Source organism: Hyposmocoma kahamanoa, unplaced genomic scaffold (assembly GCF_003589595.1).
Source record: "Hyposmocoma kahamanoa isolate Upper Pololo Valley unplaced genomic scaffold, ASM358959v1 65, whole genome shotgun sequence".
NCBI classification, from domain to species: domain Eukaryota; kingdom Metazoa; phylum Arthropoda; class Insecta; order Lepidoptera; family Cosmopterigidae; genus Hyposmocoma; species Hyposmocoma kahamanoa.
In genome coordinates, this window is record NW_020653853.1 from 11,493,999 (window position 1) to 11,508,120 (window position 14,122).

The 14,122-nt window shown below is 34.9% G+C and overlaps 1 pseudogene; it reads right to left on the bottom strand.

The window, feature by feature from the left end:
• The window catches only part of LOC113231524, a 54,596-nt pseudogene that overhangs the window by 27,899 nt on the left and 12,575 nt on the right, over positions 1–14,122 (bottom strand).

The window sequence follows — 14,122 nt, forward strand, 5'->3', positions numbered from 1 at the left end:
TGATATACTTTGACGAACTTCTATTTTAAAATGAAACTCATCAATTCAACAACAAATTGAAATCCCTCAATTTTCTAAGACTTTCTCGTCTATATGAAACGGACGATGACGTTGACGATAAAGCAAGTGCAATGTGTGTTGCATGTATCATGAAAATGTCCAGCGAGAGAATTCCACTCCATAGCCGTTCGCCATATAAATGTGGAAACGTAACGCCTCGCGCGAACTTTTAAAAGCATTCATTAGTTCATTAGTAAAGAAATGCCTTCATTATACCATTCAAGTATATTTACGGATCCTGGAGTTACGATCGTACGTACGTAAGGTAAAATTTTGTGCTATAATTTCCGGCAGGCAGACAAGGCAAAAAGTGTAAGCAGTTCACGCTTCAAGCATCGCGCGCCAGCGGCAATTTCAGTCGGTTTTGTTCCCTACACAAAGAACGCCATTAGTATACAAACTTACAAGTGTAGGCTTCAAGGTATGTCATACGTAGCAACGTGCAATTGTAGGAAAATATTTTCAAAATGGCGTCTTTGAGATTTATTTTTGGATATTGAAATTCTTTGTCGTTTTCTCTAACCCAACGGAAACTTCAGCGATTTTGACATTTTTCATAAAGTATGATTAGTAGCCGTGCGCTCCTATGATACTAATACTTTTTTCAGCTCACGATTTTGTTTTAAATGTCCATTGTACGCGTTTTACATATCTTTCAAAGCTAATGTATCTTCTTTTATTTATTTATCTTATAGGAACACAGCTTAAAACTAACTTACATAATAATTATCGAGTTCTTAGGTTGCGCGATTGTTACATAGGAAATGAAATTATTTTCCGGATTTAAATCGCGTATATTTGTTTTTTCAAACAAACCACAATATTATTTTTTATATAGAGAATTGTGGTACTTTAGCTTTCTTAGATGTTTTATTTAAAAGAAATCCTAATAACACCTTGAGCCATACTGTATTTCGAAAGAAAACCCATACAGATAGGTATCTCAATGGTAATTCCCATCACCATCCTAGCCAGTTCGCTAAAGTAAGCAAATCTTTGTTTCAGAGAGCATATGGTGTCTGCGACAGTAATCATCTGGCAGAGGAACTTCAGCATATAAAGCAAGTCCTACATGCGAATAAGTTGAAGATTCCACGCTAATGCCCCGTGGGAAACCACCAACAGTCGAGCGAAGACCTGCCATCTTACCTTACGTGAGAGGTGTTACAGACAAGATCGGAAGAGTCCTCAGGCGTGCATCTATCAAGACGTATTTCAAGCCCCTGAGGAAGATTTCTCAGTTCCTGAGACCCGTGAAATGTAATATCCCCTTACAGGATGCAGGAGTTTACAAGCTTGACTGTGGTGCGGTCTCTCTTATATTGGACAAACAATCAAGCGAAGTATTTGTACCCGCGTCAAAGAACATATAGCTGATGTCAAACACCGTCGCGTAAACAAGTCTGCAGTTTGCGAGCATGTCATGGATAAACCTACATATATCAATGAAGTTTAAAAAACCCCAGGTCCTTGCAAAAGAAGCCCGTTATCTACCTGGGATGCTGCGAGAGGCCATTAAGATTAAAAATCATCCTAATTTCAACAGGGAAGATGGTTTCTCCGTACCACCAGTTTGGGATCCAGTATTTCCTGTAATGAAAAATCCCAAACAGACATAAGACTGCAGTACTAATTAATATGTTTTAGTTTATTCTAATTTCTATTATTAATTAATAATAAATTGAACTTAATAAAAATTCATTCAATAAAATAATTTGTAAAACTTAATGTAGCGTAAATTGAAATGTTTCTTTGTAAAATTAAAAATAACGTATTTAATTAATAACTATTGTAACTATAGTGAAAAAATAGGGTGGTTTGCATCAATATTAGACATAACTGGTTGAAGACTGTACCACCTCAGTCAACCGTGACCATGGTACCTGTAAAGGGCCCGAAACGTCGGTTTGTTTGAAAAACAAATATACGCGATTTAAATCCGGAAAATAGTTTCATTTCCTATTTATATAATAATTGTAACAACTGAGAGCCAATTACAGATCCTCACAAATAGAAATATAATAAACCTATGTCAGATATGTATTAAATTGATAACACATAATAAATAGAATCTTAAATAAACAAAAACCTTAAATACGTATTTCCCTTAAAATCCCGTTCTCATTTCATCCTTCTTATAATCACGCATTCAAAACTATAGTAAAAATCCGAGTGATTTTAAGTTACTATTCCTATAATTTTAAGTTTTTATACAAATCAACTTACGTATTAGGAGCATTTCTCATGCCCCTATGTCGAATGTACACGATGACCAGCGTCCCATTGCCGAGAACGCCCACAACGAAGATGATAGCGAACAGTACCGGCACAATGTACGTTTCTAACCGATCTCCGTAAGGTGTGTATTCGCCATCCGTCGAATTTTCATCGGCGAACGTGATGTTAGGGAGAGAGTACATGCTTGTGATCTGGAAAAGGAAAGATACTTTTGACATAGAGTAAAAGACGAGAGCATTATACGACAAACAATCACAGATCACAGATCGTGGAACGCATTAGGCCAACCCTACTTTACTTGTTTTTAATACAAAGTGACTGGACGAACAAGTCGTACCTATGCCTGGTGGTAAGCGACACGCCTGTCCATAACAGTTTCAGTGCCACTTAGAGCTTTTTATCACAAAGATCTGAGGGGCACTGCCTCTGCGCCCAATACCCTGAGACACAAGTTGACAAGTACCATGTGCCTGTAATTTCTGTAATAACTGTAATAACTGCCTCCGTGGCCGAACGGTTACCATGCCGGACTGCCACGCAGAGGTCCCAGGTTCGATTCCCGAGCTGGGAGAAATATTTGTATGGCCTACATTTATTTCTCTCGTGAGTTTGGGTGTAATTTGTGGTTGTCTATGTGTGTGTCCATGGCACCCGCGACACAGGGTTTCCCTAGTGCGGGGCTATGTTGAGTGTGAGCGTTATTATTATTATTATTATTATTATTTCACCAGTACCCTTACCCTTCGAAACCGGAACGTAGTGTAGTAATGTTCACATTATTGCTTGGCGGCAGAAATAGGTAAGGTAGCAGTACTTCCCTGGACGAACTCATTCACAAGGAGCTCTACCGTTACTAAAACTAATTTCTGAACGTTTACCTTTACGTTCTGAATCCAAAATCCTATGGACCCCGAACCTATTTTTTTTTATTTGGTTTAGGGAAGCATTTGACCACTACCTCACTAAATGGTAAGTAAAAATGTAATCAAAAATGTTTACCTAGACGAACGACGCCTATCCACTAATAAATCTCTGGGAAAGATTAATTGTGTATTTATTGGGGATCATAACCGCAGGCAAAAGATTGCACTTAAGTAAAGCGATTCGTATTAGATATTATCCTTGCTTATTTATGGACTCCAGATATTGCTAGGCTAATAATATTCGAGAACAAAATTTTCAAATTAGCGTAAAAATGTAGAAGTTATTAATCAAATCACCAGACACCGTCAATATGTCAAACGTTAGGTGCAATGGTAAAATGTTAAAAAAATAAAAAGGTATAATTGCGTGCTAGAGAACTGTTTTTAAATAATATGAGAAACTTATAACAGAAGCAGTTAGTAAATATTACCCAAAGAGAAAGAAATTCTATTAAGAATTCAGTTTAACATTTAAAAGTCATAATTAGGGCTCGGATTAATATGTAATTATATATTTTTGAATTCAATTATTGACGTTCTTTTGATTTCTACATAAATAAATATTATATTTAGAATAAAAAAAAATATCTTGCATATTTTTCTATGTCTACAGGTTTAGACGCATATTTCTACGCGAAACTTGCAACAATCCATATTTTCAATATAACGTGATATTTTATTTCACTAAAAAAATATATTGTGCCGAAGACTAGAAGACAACCTAGACGTGACCTATTCACTTGTGGCCTTGTGTAAATTTATGTTTGCTCCAGTCACATCCTGTGACATCGAAAGGTCATTCAGCCAGTACAAAGCGTTATAGTGACCAAACAGACAGAATTTTAATTTTGAAAATTAAAAAAATAACTTTTTGTATTGTGTATTGGAACAATAACAGTAACGAATATTAGATTGAAGTGGAATAAAATTTGTTGATTTTTGTACTGAAACGTAGTCTATGTGAAAACAGTTGACTTTAATCTCCATATTTTTTCCATAGTTTAAGATATTTTGCCTATATTATATGTACATATTTTGTAGTTTATACTGCATATTTATCCGAGCCCTAGTCACAATAAAGCTTTATTAAGTATCCATTATGACCGTTTATATTATAGAAGAGATTTAATAATATTTGAGCAATATAATTGTACAGTATTTCGGTAACAACAACAAGTGTTACAAACGTTGATTCCATCATCGTTTATTACGTTTTGCAGTGTCCTAACTAGAGATGGGGTTTTACCCGATAAATATCCGGAGAATTTATTCTAAAACATGGACAATTATTTTTTGTGTTTTTTATAATAAAATTCATTACAATTCAATTTTTATTAGATAAGTACGTATGATTACTTCTCATTTTCACATAGTTTTAAGTAACAATAATGTTTTAGTACCTACTTTTTCGAGTCGCACTCGAAAAACTCGGCTCACCTCCCTCACCGTCTGTAATGCTCGCTTTTGAACGTTACATTACAAGAGCATATTCGCGCAGTTAGTGAGATGTTAACTATGGATATTTATCCATATTTATCTTTCTACTGAATATTTATCCCAATGATATATAATTAGTAATTGTTTCGGACTGATGTTAGACGAAGAACGGGAGTAGATCCCCAGGTTACAGATACTAAACAGAAACTTTTTACAAAATAATAAAACATTATTACCAAGTCATTAATTCTCATGATGTTTTCCCATTAATGTAATTCGTTGTCTGAAGAAAAGTTTACGATCACTGCTCCTTTATTTACGGTTTTTTGTAATTCGAAAAAAAACTAGTACTTATAGTTATAGTCACAGTGATATTGAGCATTATTGTGATTTAAAAGTATTTCATTTGAGTGTTGGGTGTTACGCTTGGGCGATAAAAGCACACATCACAAGTAACTAGTATAATGCAGAATAACTGATATTGAAGGCACTTTTTTCCTTTGTAATAACATCAGAATGGGTATTAACGTATCACTTGAACGAACGCTGTTATGAGTAGAATCGAAACGTAACGACTAATGAACGACATCTTGGATTGTGAAATTTGACATTTAGTCGTCAAAAGTCTATTGAAAGAACTGTCAAAATTTTAACAGAATACGTATGACTTGTCGTTTAGAGTCGATTTAAGTTCGATTCATATGCCAGAATACGCTTTAACGACATTTGGATCGTACGACTTTAAAATTGGACTCGTTGACGTTCACTGTCCCTCATGAAAACGAAAAAGCAGTTCAACGACTAAATCGCTACGATATCGTAACGGTTTGATTACGTGAATCACCCCCCAGGATAAATGTTATTTTGTGACACTGTTTATGATTATTTCTTTATTGTGTCATTTATAATTCGGCTACGTTGGAAAAGTATTGAGAGCATTAAAATTTTAATAAAGTAACATTTTTTTATGATACCAAGTACACGCCGGTCGATATAATTTACAGTGCCACTCAGAGCATGAAATTCCAAAGATCTGAGGGGTACTGCCATCGTGCCCGTCACCCTAAAACATAAGTTGACAAGTCCCATGTGCCTATGATTTCGCCATTACTATGGACGCTTGAATGGAAAGACCCGGGTTCGATTCTCTGTTGGACGAATTTATGTACCGAGCTTTCATAACCATTTACAAACATCTTTGCAGGGCACGCTATTGCCAGATTTTCAGTCACACCATACATACATACATATCGTCTTATGTCGGATTAGTCAGAGACTACGAACCTCCACCTATTACGCCCCTGCCAAACCTCCTTCACCTCTTCCACTCCCATGAGTCACTTCAGACATTTTATTACGGTTGCCGGTTTATTCTTGGTACTTACTGTTAACGTCCCCTTTTTTGGACATCCCCAATCTGATCGAGATATGTACTCCCCACACCTCCATCCACATTCGCTCTATAAATTTATGCTGTCAATATATCACACTATCGTTTCGAAATTCTTCCTTTAAGTCATTTTCCCTCTATTTTTCCCGTAACAATAAGTTTTTCAATATTGTCAGCGCTTCTGCGTGAGATGTGACCAAAGAATTGTAGAATGCGGAGATGTACAACAATTGCAGTTAACTCCAGTAACCCAATTAGATCTAAACTTGCCAATAAAATAATTCTGACATAAATTACGCCCGTGTTGCATCGCTCTAACAAGGAGTCTATCCGTACTTCCGCAAGCATTGCAAACGCGCTACGGAATATCGGCATCCGGAACAACATCCTGAAAATTTTGTTGTATGGGATGGAGAGAGCAATGTACGACTTTGTATGTGACGATTCCATGGCCTCCGCGTTAAACAAAGAACAATAAGCTTTAAAAAATGGTATCCTTACTGAGCAAACCTGTGATCCCACTTAAGAAATATAGCTCTGTAGCTCCGTTGCTATAGATGGTATGCTAGTTCAAATTTCTTTTCCTATTAGACACACAGGATGTTTAACAATATAAAACCGGACCAGGTTTGTGTGAAACTTGCCAACTAAACAATTTAAGCGGTCAATATATATTTTTTAAAGGTTTTTAACAGCACAAGGCTTTTAAAGTGATTGTTGAATTGTTTAAATTATGTACATACCAATAGAGATATGATAATGTAGATTGGTATGATAACATAGATTTGCACATTGGCATTATTTTTTTTTTTTTTTTTTTTGTTATTTATATTTACAAGTAGGATGCTTACTTGTAAATATAAATAACAAAAAAAAATTTAGACTTCATTTAGACTTATTTTATCGGATGAACACACTCGTTTCCTTATTCTGAATCTGTCTTGTTTTCATATGCATGGTTTTGTAGAAATTATTCAACCCTACTCCTTCACATTGTCTACTCTTCATCAACATGTCCCACCTAGACTTATTTCGGTTGCAAACCCTTGTCTATCGCGGAATTGAAAGTACAATAAGGCTCATATTATGTTATAGCAAAATGGATAAGTGAATATGTATTTCAACATGTGCCACTTTGTCTTACGATTTATAAAATCTCTGTAGCATATCCAATAAGCATTACATACGCACTACATAGGAATACGCTCCAATCTTATTTTGAAATCATTCATCAAAATGATGTTTTCCAAAAGCATATTAGTTGCAATTGATCAAGTGATGTGTACAAGGTCATTAATTATAAACAACATTATATATCACTATTGTATTCGTATTTTTAGAAGCAGTAGACTTTTAATGAGTTCATTCTAGGAAGAACTGCCACTTTGCCTATTTCAGCCGCCTCCGTTTTTGATCGGTAAGGGTGCTTGTGACAGGCACATGGGACTTGTCAACTTACGACTCAAGGTGACGGGCGCAGTGGCACTGTCCCTCAGATCTCTGAAAGTTCTGAGTGGCAACTCAACTTCTGTGGAGAGACTTGTCGCTTACTTGGTATAATAAAAAAAAATAGCTACGGTAAATTAATCCAAAGTCATCCATTTTTCTTCATTTTACGATTCATAAAATTATTAAATACCGTCCATCGATTTATGTTCCAAATTGTAATCTGAAAAAATAGTTCATCGGTATATCATCATCATAAACCCTTTTATATGTCCCACTGCTGGGCACAGATCTCCTCCCGAGGGTTTCCACCATAGGCCGTAATCGATATACAATGTGTTGATTTGCATTCTCGCCAGATTGGCAGAGGTTATTCTGTACCCGAAACTGAACCCAAATCCTAAAAACATAAATCACAAAAAAATTCCAAAATTCTTATTTATTATTTAATTGTGCTAAATATCGATTCGCAACCTGATCCTGAAAGGTCGTTAACTTATCCCTTAATCTTATCCCTTCCCAAACGCAAGCCGCAGTGCGCTCGATCACGCCCTGGAATGCGGCTATCCCAATATTCATGTGAGCGAGCCCACTACAATAAGACCGCCGCAATCAATAATTGATAATTCTATCTAGTCTATCGTGAAATGTGGTGTTACAAGATATTTTTCTGTTCACAACAACTGCATTACCATCAAGTGCTTCTCATTATGGTCGCCAAGTGCGCCTGTAATCATATAGGCGTGAGTCATACGTTTAATTTATTCGGAGAAGATTACGAATATCGAACTAATTTTGCGCAAAAACTGTCTCCGCTTTTAAACTTGTCAAGTCAACTAAGTCAGTTTTCAAACTCACTGTTCAGAAAATTGAAACAAAACTCTCGACAACGTGCGAAATTTCACTTGAAAGTTTTAACCTAAAATGGTATGTACCAAATCTAAATTACAAAAAGTCATTCGAGCACTCGGGCCTAGTCGGGGTCACTATCCTCGCGCGGTGCATACGTTTTAAAGACAATTTTGCAAAACTACTACTATTTACTAGATACAATTAGTCAGAATATTTTTTTAATATTTTTACATGATTTAGTATTATTTATATTATTAATTTCTTAAATATAGCGAGAATACAAAGCAACACACTGTATAACGTAATATGTATAACTTTGTAACTTTGTGAAAAGAGAATAAGTACGTTACGACAATAATTTCCCTATTCAAACTAAAGCCTACGTAAAGGTGTTTTGAAAATTAATATATCTTATTTCATTTCGGAAATATAAAATCGAGGAACGGTTGATCTGACATCCACAGCGAAGAAGAACGAACAAAATGTACTATGTCCTGAGAACAAGTAGTCTTGCACATAGATCTTTGTTACGGATGAGTCGAAATACACAAGTAATATTTTTGTTATGATATCAAGTGACGGGACGTAAAAGTCGTGTGCCTGGTGGTAACCAACACGCCTGTCTATAACAGCTGAAGTGCCACTCAGAGCTTTAAATCACAAAGATCAGAGGGCCACTGTCACTGCAGTCGTTACCCTGAGACATAAGTTGACAAGTCTCATGTGCCTGTAATTTCACCAACGCCCTTATTTACACATCACTCCGTGGCGGCTAAAATTGGTACGATAGCAGTACTTCCCTGGACGAACTCTTCCACAAAGAGCTCTACTAATGTTTCTATTTTACTTAAAATAACGTTATCAGCATGATTATTACTTTTCGTGACTGTAATCATTTTACAACAATATACAACTCTAGGAATACAAAAATTATAACCAAAACTCCTCTACAATATCGCACATTAGCGACGTGTCTAAAACATAAACTCACATTCCCAATTATAACACTATACATGGGTACATAACACAAACTACATAAATGTACATAATATTGGTATGCACGTGCTAGTGACACGTTTGTCAAAAAGAACCATAGTCGCCGTGGATACGCATTTTACAGGGGCTCGACTGGCACAACACTCAACGTAAATGCACGCCTGAACAAACATGTCGAACCAAGCATCTGTTGATGACTGACATTTGCAACGACTGTTTGGAAAATTATGTTTATGTAATAAAAAAGAAACAGTTCAGAAAACAAATAAAATAAAGGTTCAAGGTTAGAAGCAGCAAGCTGTGGAATTCTCTGCCTGAATCGATCATACGCGCTAATCTGTTGAGCCTTTCAAAACTCTACTCAAAACATTATCTTTTCTCACTCTAATTATTATTATTATTTCTCCTATTCTTACCTGTTTTAGATCTAATATGTTGTTATTAATAATAATAATAAGACATTTATTCATAAGCACATTTACAATAAAATGGTTAACAATAAAGAGTTTCGGAAATGTTGACTCTAGTGCCAATCAAAAGGATGGAACCTCAGCACTACTGCTGCTTATCAGGTTCCACCTTCATACATGGACATCCGCTGGTGACTATTGACAATCATCACAGGAATTACATTTTAAATTTATAAGTCATGCTTTAAATGAATTTATTATTTCGATGAGCATACGAGTATATATATATATATATATATATATTACATGTAAAAGAACATTAAATACCGGATACAAACTTAAAATAAAGAAATTTAAAAGAAACTTAAAACAAAGAAACGATTTGCTACGTTATAGTGCAATCACGATAACAATTTAGTCCAGCAACATTGTGATTTTTGTACGTTAAGTAGCTATTGCTTACACTTTCTTTTGAAAGTGCAATGACTGGCTAAGTTTAATCGGAGGTGGAATGTCATTCCAACATTATGTTTCATATAATCCTACTTTCATTTTGTGCAATCACACGTATTGTTTTTGTTATTTTTTTTTTATGTATTTTATTTATTTATTACTATTATTTTGGATATCTGTTTTAGACTATTTTTATTATTTTTTCATTTTTGATTTGTGTATGTGCAATATGTGTTTTAAATACGTATTCTGTTGCGCCCTCAATTCATTACTATCTTACAGTTTTTCATGTAACCCGAACGTTGCCTGGAAGAGATTGCAATATAGCAATAAGGTCGCCTGTTGTACCTGTCTTTTTATTTTTTGTATTTGTCCCAGTGTGCAACAAAGAATATTTTGTATTGTAAAGTAAATAACCCCTTAAAATGAAAATCCCCGTAGATATGTATATATTCTGTAATAAATTAACACTGCAGCATCCATTTTACCTTTACACATAAGCTCGTAATCGACTGCGGATGTGAGCAACAGATACCCAGAGCTTACAGGCCTATAGGTACCTCGACTTATTGCCTGCGTTATAATTGATGATTATTTTCTGACGCTACGAAACTTCAATCGTTAATAAGGACTATAACTAACTATAGAGACAGGCCTATTGGCTAATAAGAAAACTAGCAGATTGGAATTGTAATGGCGTCATATAGATAGCACAACTGACGTATTATTGGAAAGGACGTTAGAGATAGGAGATTCCGCACCGAACAAAAGAAACATCAGACAAATAGAACGGACCTGAAAATAATTTTCCTATTTCATCGGACGTAGTAATGTTTTATGAATTATTTGGAATTATAAATTAACCCAGTAATGGCTAGTAACAGCGTTTACAGTAAAATTAAATTTCAGAATATGAGAGTACGGGGTACTTCGTTTCTCTATATGGGTCTCAAAAAAACAAATAAGTGCTTACAGTGAGATTTCCAAGTGCTTTCTGTATAGTTGCTGCTTACTGCTTTTCCGTAAAAACGTATCGATAACTAGTTTATATAAGGAAATTAGGTAAATGACGAAACGCGTTTAAAACTACGCAATACGAGACTGACTTTTATTGAAGAACGAAGGTTTACAGAAGATACAATAGATACCCACATATATACCATTCTTCCCTCCCTAGTTTTTTACCACTTATACTATACTTAACTCTATTAAAAAAACGAAACTTACTGGGTAATGTTTTTACAACTAATAACAAAAAAATGTATACATATATATATATATATATATATAAGGTATATAAAGTAAATACTTGCGTCTCTTAACAAACTAACTTATCTTCATTAACTATGGGTACAAACGTAGGCTTCGTACCCTAACAATAATGTAATTGGTATGTAAAACCGAAAGTAATCTAATCTATTTCCATTTCAAACCCATACCTTGCTACCGGTTTGCGAGATATTTTTACACGAGGCGAACGTGCTACGAAAGAGCTACTTATATGCACTGCTGGTGTTATTATCGACTAGGTAGGCTGCGGCACGGTCTCGGGTTCAAGACCGAGTGCACCTTGTTCGTCTTTCGTAATTGTCTCCTGCTCTAAACCATCGTCATCATACGAGTTGGAGTGAGAACGCTAGTGAAAATCTGTGACGACATCACAGAAGTTTTGTTCGCTGCATTTACGTATTTGATCAATACGTTTCTTTACTGACAAAATACAATGATTTACAGTTTATATTGAATCAATCTACGGTCCAAAGAAAAGTAGTTTAGTCCATGAAGGGGTTAAGTTAAAAATCATGTCAGCGTCACAGGAAGTTTTATAATTCAAATATCTCAAGTAATAATTATAGAAACTGTATATAAACTGTAATAGGTACTGATTACTTTGAATAAATATTGATGTAACTAACCAAGTAAAATTAATAATTAATTTGACGACCTCCGTGATCCAGTGGCTTGCACCACTTGTTTTCATGGTGTCGCCATCTCTGAGGTCGCGGGTTCGATCCCCGGCCGAATAAGTATAGAAAAACTAGCTTTTCTATCATAGTCTCGGGTCTGAGTGTTTTTGATACCATCGTTATTTCCGATTTCCACAACACAGGTGATTTAACTACTTACTTTGGGATCAGAGAAACGTATGTGATGTTATCTAATATTTATTATTATTTATTTGTTATTAACTTTAACGACTTAAATGCTCAGCAAATTCTAATAAGACTAAACATATAAAAAAAATACTATAGTATAGACATAATACAATTTTGATTTACAATGCATTTCAAGTTAAGGACAAATCAAATATAGCACAACGACTTCCTCCATTGTTAGCATTGTGTTGTAATATAAATATAATAAGTTAATACGTACGGACTGGTCTGTGACAAAAATAAAAACAATAAGTAATTGTTATTTACGAATAAAATAAATAATAATGTACATGATATATATTAGTTGCAGTAGAGCTCATTGTGAACAAGTTCGTCCAGTTAAGTACTGCCACATTATCTATTTCTGCCCCCAAGCAGTAATATGAGCATTACATGGGACTTGTCAACTTATGTCTCAGGATGACGGGTGCAGTGGCAGAGCCCCTCAGCGGCCATATCAGTCACAATCAAAGTAAACGACACTTAAATTAAGATTTAAAAACCTCGATACAAATCAGTGTACTCCAAATGATCAATATATTCACCATATTTTTATCATACCAAATGACGTGACAAATAAGTTAATAACAACGGCGTCGAGGTCAATTTAATGAGCTCAAACACGATAGTAACACTATAAGTAGTTTAGGAGTTAAGTAACAAATTACATAACAATTACTACATGACACTACGAGGAAAAAGGAACCTCAGCAGGCGCTTGGGAGGAGAAAATGACGTTGCCCGTCGTGTGCAGTCGTACGGAATCGAAAGCGCTAGGGTTGTACAAGGATTGTAATGTAAATGAAAGACTTGTCAGAAAAATTGCAATTATTTATTTAGTATTAAGTAATTAAAATATATAATATAGTAATTTGAAATTATAATTATTTATTTCATAAAGCGGTGGGTAGAATGGTTGACTCTCAATTAGGGTAACCTATCACAAACTCGAAATTTTTTTCCCGAAATAACGTTTGTTCGAATTTTCATTACACCGAAAACCGAATTATAACGAAACCGTTGTTCTTTTAGGACATGTTGAACTATTATTATATCTAGATTAGCCGCTCACGCGATCCGCCATCCTACCGCAAAATGGCGTCTATTTGGTTTCGCAAATTAGAAAAGCATTCAGTGTAAATACAAGTTTTTATAAATATAAATTATTATTCTGCATTGCTAAATAAATACCCTCCGTACTACCAACAAAAACATCTCAAATAAAATGCAGTAATACACCGCCAATCCTGCACTTAAAAAGCACTAATGAAATGTTTGGTGTACTTGGATAAATATGATAATATTCCGTTTGAGTGGTTCTAACGTTTACCATGAAATTACTCCTTAAAGTATAGTTTATAAACATTTATATTCAGCGTAAACTTAAAAAACGCTACTTACGGTATGTTTTCAATAAATAAACACTGAAATCACCAGCCCAAACAATAACACACACGATTGTCGTGACGCATTTTTGAAGTTGTTTATTTCTTTTAAATGACAGACCCAGGCATTAAAAACTTTATGGTTTGCTAGAGTAGTTACCGAAATAGCAATTAATATTAGTTCTATTACCTGTTATAACTTCGATATCCGATAAATCGGTATAAAATCATCACCGGCACCTCTAGGTGTGGTATGCGTCTACGGCTGCATGTATCGCGTGAGCGGATAAGATCGGTTAGAGAAAAAACATTTTCCTTTCAAAATTACTTTCGAAGTTATAAAATTCGAGCAAACGTTATTTCGGACTACTGTTAG